Below are 9,889 nucleotides of genomic sequence, written 5' to 3' on the forward strand. Positions count from 1 at the left end.
CACATCTGTCTCAGGAAAGGAAAGGAAGAGCTGAGGGAGGAGGATGGCTGTTCATTAATTGCATCATATTGAGCTTCAGGGCAGACATGTACTTGAGACAGCCAAAAGGTGGAGATTTCGAGGTTCCTCAAAAAAAAACAAAAAAAACCACCCTTTTCAGAAACCTCCCTGTGGCAATACAAACTGTTTTACAGAAAAGGCAGAAGGACAAAACCAAGAAGCTCTGTAGAGTTGATAAATTCCTTTCCGGAGAGCTCAATTTTGAAGGCTTCATATATCTAAATCACAGCCACCTTGCTATCTTTATACTAAGAATCTTGCTGAAAATCAGAGCAGCACATCATTTGCACGAGGAATTTAAACAAAAAAAGAAAAGATTGTTGCCCTGAGATAACATATCAAGGAGCAAATAAACTATGATCCAGGTTCTATGATGGTAATCAATAACTTCATATGTAATCTCCTGTACAAAAAGGCAACATCCTTACAAATATGAAGATTTTCATAAAAGCTTAAGTCTTCCATTGACACCCTGAGAACAAAATGATAAGATTTGTATGGACCAAAGTTTGTCTTAGATACAGTTTCAGCCATGCAGATCTTACTCAGGTAAAATTGCCATTGAGAAAAAAAGAGAATTTTTTCCTGAGTAAAACTGTAGGATTCGGCTGTTAGGCAGGCATTGATTTGGCTAGGGTGACCAGATGTCCCATTTTTAAAGGGACAGTCCCATTTTTTGGGACTTTTTCTTATATAGGTGCATATTACCCGCCCACCCCCATCCCAGTCTTTCACGATTGCTATCTGGTCACCCTAGATTTGGTACACAATTAACAAGATGATGTGCTGCAGATCCAGTTTCATGATCTAAAATATACACCATGACTTTATAATCTTGTGATATTTTAGTTCATGGTGTCTGAAATTATTTTCACACTCTATTGTATTTTAGATGTCAAAGAGGTAGAAAACTTATGAGATTTTAAAACAATGGGAAAACCTTAGCTAATCTTGAGGCTTCCCTGCTGAGTGAATGAGACCTAAATCACTGCAGTTTATATTTTAATGGAATTAACAAATCTGTTTACTGTATGTATATGTTAATTTTTTACTCCTGATAGGTGGGGAGACCTCTATCTTGAATGGAACTCGTGAATTAAAGTCTCATAATTAATCAATTTTGTCAAAGCCATGCACATGTAGGAACTTATTTAAGTAGAGTCCTTTCCAAAAGGAAAGATTCCACACCTTGAAACTAAAGCTACACATTTTTTTTTGGAAAGCTACTTAGGTTTACAAAAATTGGAGAGATCTCCTCCTTAAAGCTCAGCAAGATAAAATATGACTTCTTATATGTACATCATCTTCTTTCAGGGAATTTTAAGAGTAGTCAAAGTACCCTAAATTACAGTTTTAGGCGGAGTTGAAAATCTCCCCCTAGATTATTTTTAAAAAGAAATATGGTTCTCCCAGTTTGAGAGATCAGATTTAGCATTAGACAGATGACATAGTCAACTGCCTTTGGGGTAGAATGTCTAAATAGATGTCAGGATAGTTTCTTGCTGAAATCAAAAAATTTTATTTTACGTATCTGTTTCATTTTCATTTAATGTGAATATCTTTTTACCGTAGGCGCACATGCAATACAAAATAGACAAACAAATATCAGCTCAAAAATTCTTCCTCACCCATCTCATTCAACCCCAGATTAACAAGTACCACCCTGCTTAACCTAGTCCTTCCTCATAAAACTGGGAGAACAGATGGGACTTGCAGCATGTAACTCTGTTACAAGAAGAGGGAAGCAAGCTCCATAGTTGAAGGCCTCTCACTGAAAATATCTTGCCAACAGCTCCCTCCTGTTTAAACCAGGAGACTGTTAGCTAAAGTGCTTTAGCAGATCTCACTTTAAGTTACCACAGTACATGGGGAAGAATTTAATTTTAAATCAAACTAAAGTATTTATAGGTGCTTTGTAGTGAGATTCCTACTTTGAATTAAGAGCCTCAGAATCCTTCGATCTTTTGTGCTCACCACCCTGAGACTCTTTGGAGCACTAATGCAGCTGGTATAAAGAATTCTAGAGCTCATTTGGGAAAGGTGTGCGGGGCATGGGATACCAATGCACTTAGCAACAGCATTGCAAATGACAAATACCTCTTGTAATTGGACTTGTTAGGAATATTGGACTATGTAGCGGTGATTGGGGGTCAATGTTTCTTCTCTTTCTGTGCATAATTCACATGCACAACTGCAAAGAAAATGTCAGAACAAGGCACGGAATTTTCTTTAAGCTTTGTACATACCACTATTGTTTCAACTAGGGAGTGAGCCAAAGTTCACAGAAGTCAATAGAACAATTCTCACTGACCTCAGTAGGCTTTGAATCAGACCCCTCATGGTATCAGAGATGCACAATCAAACATTTACTACCCAATCATCAGAAAACTGTGCCTGTGATGGGGAAAGGAAGAAGGAATGGTTAGTGAAATATTTTGCCCATAATTCAGTTTAAAAGTAGAGATGGGCACTCATGAGGTTATTTTCTTGTACTTTAGAGAATTTGTTGTATTAACATTCTTATTGTTATTTTTAATTAATAATTCACTCTCTACAAAAACCATGTATCTACTGGAAATATAAGAACCCTCAAGAGAGAATGAAAGGAAACTTGCAGAAGAAGAACTCTCAGACTGGAGGAATGAAAAGAAATACTAGTAGCTGTCAAATTTACTGTGGTTTAATTGTACTTATCTATAAATTAGAAATTTGACCTCTGGAACTCGTAGGTCAAAAGTGAAATGATCTTGTGGGGCAATTATGTAAGATAATAATACTTAACAAGTATTTAGTGCTTATCTTTGTAAATCACTTTGAACTGATTAACTCAACTAATTTAAACTAAATGAGTTAAATATGTACAGTTTTTGGAATGTCTAGATTCTTGTCTGCCAATCAGGGGGAGGAATATGTTTTTCTAACAACCTCTAGAAGTATTTAGATTAAGCAAGGAATGTGGTAAACACCCAGGGGATTGCGCTAGATGATAAAGGCAGGCTCATAGTTTAGCAAAGATTTTTTAAAAGATCGGATACTTACATGAATAAGAATTTATAGTTAAATCAGCTTGGATAAAAATACAAGGGTTATCAATCATCATGCATCAGTGCATAAACAGGTCACCATCTGGGGTCAGGAAGAAAATGACCCTTGTGGTAATAGCACTGCAGGATTAAGTCCTTTGTTGAGGGTAGAGGGTTACACTTTCCTATGTAATGACTGACACGTCATTACAAGACAAGATAGACTAAATGGACATTTGTTCCTATGTTTCATCTGTCATTTCCTTAGCAAGAACAAAATATATTGTCTGGTACTGAGAACATGTATGAACTGCTAGATGACGAGACAAGGTTTAAAGAGGCCTTTATATGATATACAGATTTTTGTAAAGGAACCATGAACCAAAATGGCATCTGTATGGGGAGGGGGGTGGAATAATAAAAAAGAAGGGCAAGTGTTCTAAGGGCATCCAGTAGGCAGAGCACATTGGGGGAAACAGACCTGCATCAATCAAAAAAAAACAAAAACCACCCACCCCCAAAATATAGAAAAGTAAGTTTTAGACCATTAAGAACCAACTTACTTGATATTTGTTTCCATGTGAATTGGTTTGAGAGAACAGAAGACTGGGATAGATGTTAATATTATTATAGTATATTATTATAACATTGTAGTATAATACTAATTAGTATTTCTACTGCAACTTTCCTCTGTTGATGTCAAAGCACTTTACAAAGGTTTGAAAACATCATCACAAGGCCTACTGAAGTACAAAGACATTAAAGACTTGCCCAAGGTCGCAAAACAAGTCCATGGAGAAGGTGGGACTAGAGCCCAGGGTTCCTGACTCCCATTCTCTTGCCCTTGCCAACAGACTTCATTGCTTCCTATAGGACTAACTTCAGTGATGCAAGGTAGGGCAAAATACAACTCCAAGAGCCAGTTAAGTTTATGAGCTCAAAATGGGTATTCATCCTCTTTAAGGGCAGGTAGTATTTCCATTTGCTCCTCCATCAGAGTTCTGTATGTGGGGAGGAGGGGCCAGCCTTAATTTGTACTTTGGCGCCCTGAGAAATCTACTGGGAACTTCTTCAGCGAGCTGTTACAGACTCGCTGTTTCCTGTAAGTGCCCACTCTTCAAAAAGCACTGCCCATTCGTGTCACTGCATTGGCCCCTATGATCTCTTGACCCTATAGTGAAGTTGCTGCCACTGCAACCCCATCCCCTGGTGGAGTTCTGGTCCTTCCACCATGTCTATCTATTTTTACAGCCTCCAGTCCCTCAGTAAGCCACCTGATTAAAGGTTTGCAGAATTGGGCCCCTTGTTGTCGTCGTTATATTTATTTATTTAACATTTATACTGCCATAGTGCCTAGACGTCAACCAGATAAGGGTTCATTGTATTAGATGTCTTACAGACATAAAGAAAGTGACAGTCTCTGTCCCCAAAACTTGCAGTCTAAAAAATAAGAAATAACAGATGGATGTAGAGTGACCAGATGTCCCAATTTTATAGGGACAGTCCCGATTTTGGGGTCTTTTTCCTATATAGGCTCCTATTACCCCCCACCTCTTGTCCCGACTTTTCAAGTTTGCTGTCTGGTCACCCTAGATGGATGAGACAAACAAGCAGTTCAGGGTAAGGGCAGGGTAAAAAAGGTAATATGATGTGTGCAATTGAGCAGTAATCATAAATTGCACCTCACTGCCTAGCTGTTATCAAATTGCAACATAATGAATACTTAGGAAGAGGTGACTTTTGAAGAAGAACTTGAATGAGGATAAAGTGGTGGGCTGATGGGTTTTGTCTGCAGGCTTTTCCCATGCCTAAGGAACCACATGCAGAGTCGGATGATCAAGGTTGGCATCACTGATAAGGTAAAATGCTGGACAGGTAGGACAGGGGGAAGTCATAAGGGGTTTGAAAGAAAGAACAGGACATTTGTGTTTGATGTGGTAGAAAAGAGGTAGCCAGCGGAGAGACTTAAAGATGGGGAAAAGCAGAAACACACCTGCAGGGAGTTCAAAAAACATCCAAATTCTAATTCAGTTCAAGTCTCTTTCCGCGGGGTAGGCTTTATTAACAGGTAATATTCCAAAACTGGATCAAAGTAATGCAGAACACTTGGTAACAAGCAACACAGACCTTTCCAGCTTTCAGCAAACTCGGAAGGGCAGAATACACACTCTGCAACAGCTTCCACTTTCCTTTTATAATGCCAACCGAGATCACCCATGGGATGGGCAGGGAACCTGAAAGTTCTTGTAACCTCTTACATGTTGGAACTTAGGAAGTGCCTTTATACCTTGTCACAATGGTGTGACCCTGACATAGTCAAAGCAACAAGCCACGGAAATGATCTTAGCAGCAACATTTCGAAGGGACTTGAAAAGGGCAAGTTTGCAAGCATTAAGGCCATGGAGGTGCTTACCCTAGTCAAGGCATGAGATGCTCAGGACTTAGCTGGCTACCAAATACTGTAATTCTTATTGCCTTTTGTATAATACACAACTAAAATATTCCTATTTTATATTTACCTTGGTGGTGGAGTTGGTAGTCAGAGGAAAAAGTATTGAGAAAGTAGGATGAAGAAACAAAATAGAGGAAAATTAATTTTGTTTTACAAAACCTGCTCTCAGGCTTCAAATCCCTTTCTAGAAGTCTTAATGTTCCGTGAGATGTAAATGCCAAGATGATGTTGGTTTTATGACAATAATTGATCAAATTCACTAGTTTTGAAATGCCCTTTCTGAGAAGGGAGGCACTCTGTGTCTGATTCACTATAGCCTTACATCTTGTATAGTCATTTACACCAGTGTAAAGTGGGTGTTAATTACTACCATTTTGATTTGGAAGCCTTTTACATTCACTTTAGACTAGTGTATATAGCTGCACAAGATTCAGGGCAATGGCGAATTGGTGCCCTATGAATGCAGATTAGTGTTGTTATGGTGATTCTGGTTGTTAAGTTATAATTTCCAAATATTTTGGGAAATTAATTTTTTACTGTGAGAACTATTATGGAGGAAGAGATGAACACTACTTTTGCATTATTAGATATTTTTGATCTCTGAACCACTAGCTTTTCAATTAACCCTAATGTCCTTTTGCAGGCAAAAGTCCCATTGACTTCAGTTGGAGTTAGAGATCAGGATCAGTGGAGGTATAAAAAAATAGGTAGAAGGTATGTTAAAGCCTTAAACTTATAGGGGTGACCTGGCACTCTGTGTACCGCAAACTCCCATTGGCTCCACCGGGAGCAAAATAGACATTTTTTTTTAACAGATGATAATCCTGGGCAAGTTTAAAGAGTAAAGAATCCCTCTTTCCTTCCCCCACCCTTCACAACCCATTATGCCGCCTCCTCTTTGCACTTTTAAAAGAAATAGGCTACTACAGTGGTGGATGGTTCTTCTGTCATCCCAATTACACCAGCTGGCCTATGCAAAGATACTCGTTTAACTAGAAGTATACTTCTAGGCAAGATTACTGTGGCATTGAAAAAAATAGGAAAGAAATCATGCGACTGATTTTCAAAACAAAATATATTTGTCTTGCCAGCCCTGTTAATTAATCTTTCAGTCAGCCTTTCTTTAGAGCTTGTGTAGGGGGGTGTCAAGTATTTTTAGGTCCCGCCCCATTGGTGTTACCTACTCCAGCTCCTCCTGAAGTCAGTGGAAGTTTTGTCATTGACGTCAATGAGAGAAGAATCAGGCCTCAAGTAACTACACTGACTTAAAAAAACAAGTAGAGGTCTTTGGAGTCCCCAAGTAAAGCTCTGTTGAATCAATGAGAGTTTTGCCCGTGATCAAAAATGCAGGACAGGCACCTACATATGCCCTACCATCCAAAACGCCAAGTGAGAAAGTAGAAACCATTTTATTTCACTCTGTTTGGCTACTTGACATGCAACTGTTTTCTGAAATGTAAAAACAAAAACTCTTCTGAAGGGTAGCAGTCATATGCCTCTAAAATTAAAAAACAAGAGCATGAAACATAATTACTCATCTTTATGAACCTAAAATAAATACATCAAAACATTGGAGGTTTTTGTACGTTGTCATTTTCACAGTTTGGACATATGTTTATAGGGGAACCTGTCCCAGTTAGGACATATGTTCCTGAGTTTGATTAGGACACGTTAGTAAATTTGGGGAATTTCTGAATAATGTGAATAATTTTGCTTGATTTACATTAAAAATTAAAGTAAAATGTTAATTGGTTTGAAGAAAATGTTCAGTAAAAGGCACACCAAGACTACAACAACAAAGGAAGGGAGGTTTCTAATTAAAAATATATTTACATATTTATCGAGCACATATATTCTACATCGGTAATTCTGAACTGGTTGGTATCAGCGGAATGTTTGCCTTCAGTTTCAAAGGGAAGGCAACAGACGTGTCTAGAGACTCAACTAGTATACAGTAAATATAAACTGAAATTACGTTTAAACGTCTAATCTAGTCAGGAGAAAACGGACGTTTATTTTTAAGGGCTAGAACATCTTGACACGTCTAATTTGCACTTTAATTTGACGATTTAATTAATAGCCCGGTTTTTGTTGTTGCTCTTTTTGATTGTTTTTAAGTTTGCATTAAATCAATCCTGGATATTTTTTTTTGTGAGGTAGGAAGAGTGATTTGGGGGAAAGGATCGTGTACATTCTACATAATCCCGCATTGCAAGCTGAAAAGTAGGAAAACAAATACTCTAGACATTTATTTACTCACTGATTCTTAGCATTTTCAGTTGGACTATATTATATATGTATTGGTTATTATCAAGGGAGGATAATAATAGCATGCTCGGTTTATCGTGATTGCGATTATTTCCATGGCAGTCTTCTTCACATAAGATGATAATGCAGATGCAGACAGACAGATCCCAGGAACGTAGGGGGAACAGCTGGAAGCTGGTACTCGCCCAGTGTAAGAAGGAAAGTATTGCTATAAATTGGGAGTCTTTATAGCTGTTCGGCTGGAGGAAGTTTTTGGCTGTAAACTGTCATGCACTGCAGCTCTCGGTGAAAAGGCTGTGAAAGTGGGGAGTTTTCTCTCCTGAGAACCAAAGTGCAATTAAGATCAGAAAGGAGAAGTAGGGCAGAGGGGGAAAATAATAATAAAGAAGAGGGCACGAATAGCTGCCCAGGAAAAATCAGTATTTTCCCTATCCCTCCCAAAACATACACAGCTCTCCCACCGTTTGCACTCATTTTTATGTTGTTTTTAAAAAAAACCCTGCAGGTATTCTTTTGATCATTTTTAACTTAAATCCGGGAAGACTGTTTAAAAACTGTCAGCTAAATCTTGGGATATTCCTTAGTTCTTTGGGGCTAAATGGCGAAGTCACTAAAACAAATATAAAAGTGAAATATGCGAAGTGAAATAAACTCCATCTTCCTTTTGAATGGTAAATTAGAGAAAATGATAACATCTCGTGATACTACATGCAACATTTAATAATAATGTTCAAAGCATTTGTGTTGCCAGTGGTATTGGAGCTTTCCTTTCACGTATTGTTCTTTAAAATTAAGGAATTAGCCTGCTTAGAAATATTTTAATTCCGAATCGTCAATAAGAATGTTTCTATTAAGTTTCAAACCATCTTAATATATAATCAGATCGAATCCCGTTTCCCTTTCATACCTAAATCCACTAAAGCAGACGCGTCGCCTTCGATTCCGCTTGACTCTATTACGGTGTGTCAGGTCTACAGATGGTTCATTTGTAGGCATATTAGATCTGCCGAAGAATTTAGAACGAAATTTGTCTTACCCTGGATCCACTAAAATAAAAATAACTTCAGAACACTTCAAAAAATCAGAATGTGTCGAAAGCAGAGAGAGGTATTTTTAAAGATCTAAATTGAGCTGCTAAGCATTACGGGCTGTGAAGGAGACTCCCTCATTTTGGATTACTTTTAAGAGTATCTTGAGATGCAGGATTTTGCAGTGTGATAATAAGATGTTAGAAATCTCATCGTTTAAAAAAATAACGCAGATTGTCACAGATTGACAGCCTCGCATAGAATTTCTGAGCTTGAATGCTCGTGCCTTTTAAAAGTAAAGTATTATTTTTTGTAGGGAACACCGTAAGTAAAATGAGTGTGTGATGTTCGGCTGGTGGAAAGGATCTAGTGAAAATATTGAGAGCGGTGACTCTTCTTGCCCGATTTTTGAAAACCTGCTTGCAGAGAAAGATCGTTCCCCATCAGAAGTGGACTAGGTGCGCTCAGTAAGCAAAGCATATCGATTACAAAGCTTTTTAAAAATCATGTGCAAAGACTAACCCAAAGTAGGGAAATGTCTTCACTCTATTTCCGTAAAGTAACAGAGAATGTTTGCATTCGCGATTAAAAAAAAAAAGCAACATACAACTTTGATTTCTAAACTTAAGATGAAAAAAAGGGTGCAGAATATATGATGTATTTGAAATGTGACTAATGTAGCAGTTTTATTCCTGCAATCAAGATGCGTATATAAATGTGAAAAATGTGTTTATATAAAATGTGCGTGCATGTACATAAAACGTATCTATCTATCTATCTATCTATCCCCAAGATTAACAATTTTTGAATATAGCTCTCCATACTAAACATTGGTTTCAACTTGTTGCTCTTCCAAAGCGATTGCCATTAACAGAGAAACTTTTCTTAAAAAGCAAACTTTTAAAAAAACCTAATTAAATCAGTTCAAATAAAACGAATATCCAGTATTTTGAATGTAAGTATGTTTGCATTAAATCTTTTTTTTTTGAGAAATCCTTATTTTTACACTGCACTGCCTCCCCTCCCCTTCTTTTGCTCCTGTTTAAAGCGATTGTTAT

General features: G+C 37.6%; 1 long non-coding RNA gene across 1 annotated transcript; it reads left to right on the plus strand.

Annotated features, from left to right (window-relative positions):
- Window positions 1-5,415: 5,415 nt before the first annotated feature.
- On the plus strand, window positions 5,416-9,304 carry LOC120400069. The gene is made up of 3 exons (XR_005595508.1): window positions 5,416-5,544; window positions 6,179-6,249; window positions 9,148-9,304. It is a non-coding gene; the product is annotated as an uncharacterized LOC120400069 (long non-coding RNA).
- Window positions 9,305-9,889: the final 585 nt, after the last annotated feature.

The sequence above is a fragment of the Mauremys reevesii genome, linkage group 3, assembly GCF_016161935.1.
Source record: "Mauremys reevesii isolate NIE-2019 linkage group 3, ASM1616193v1, whole genome shotgun sequence".
In the NCBI taxonomy this organism is placed as follows: Eukaryota; Metazoa; Chordata; order Testudines; family Geoemydidae; genus Mauremys; species Mauremys reevesii.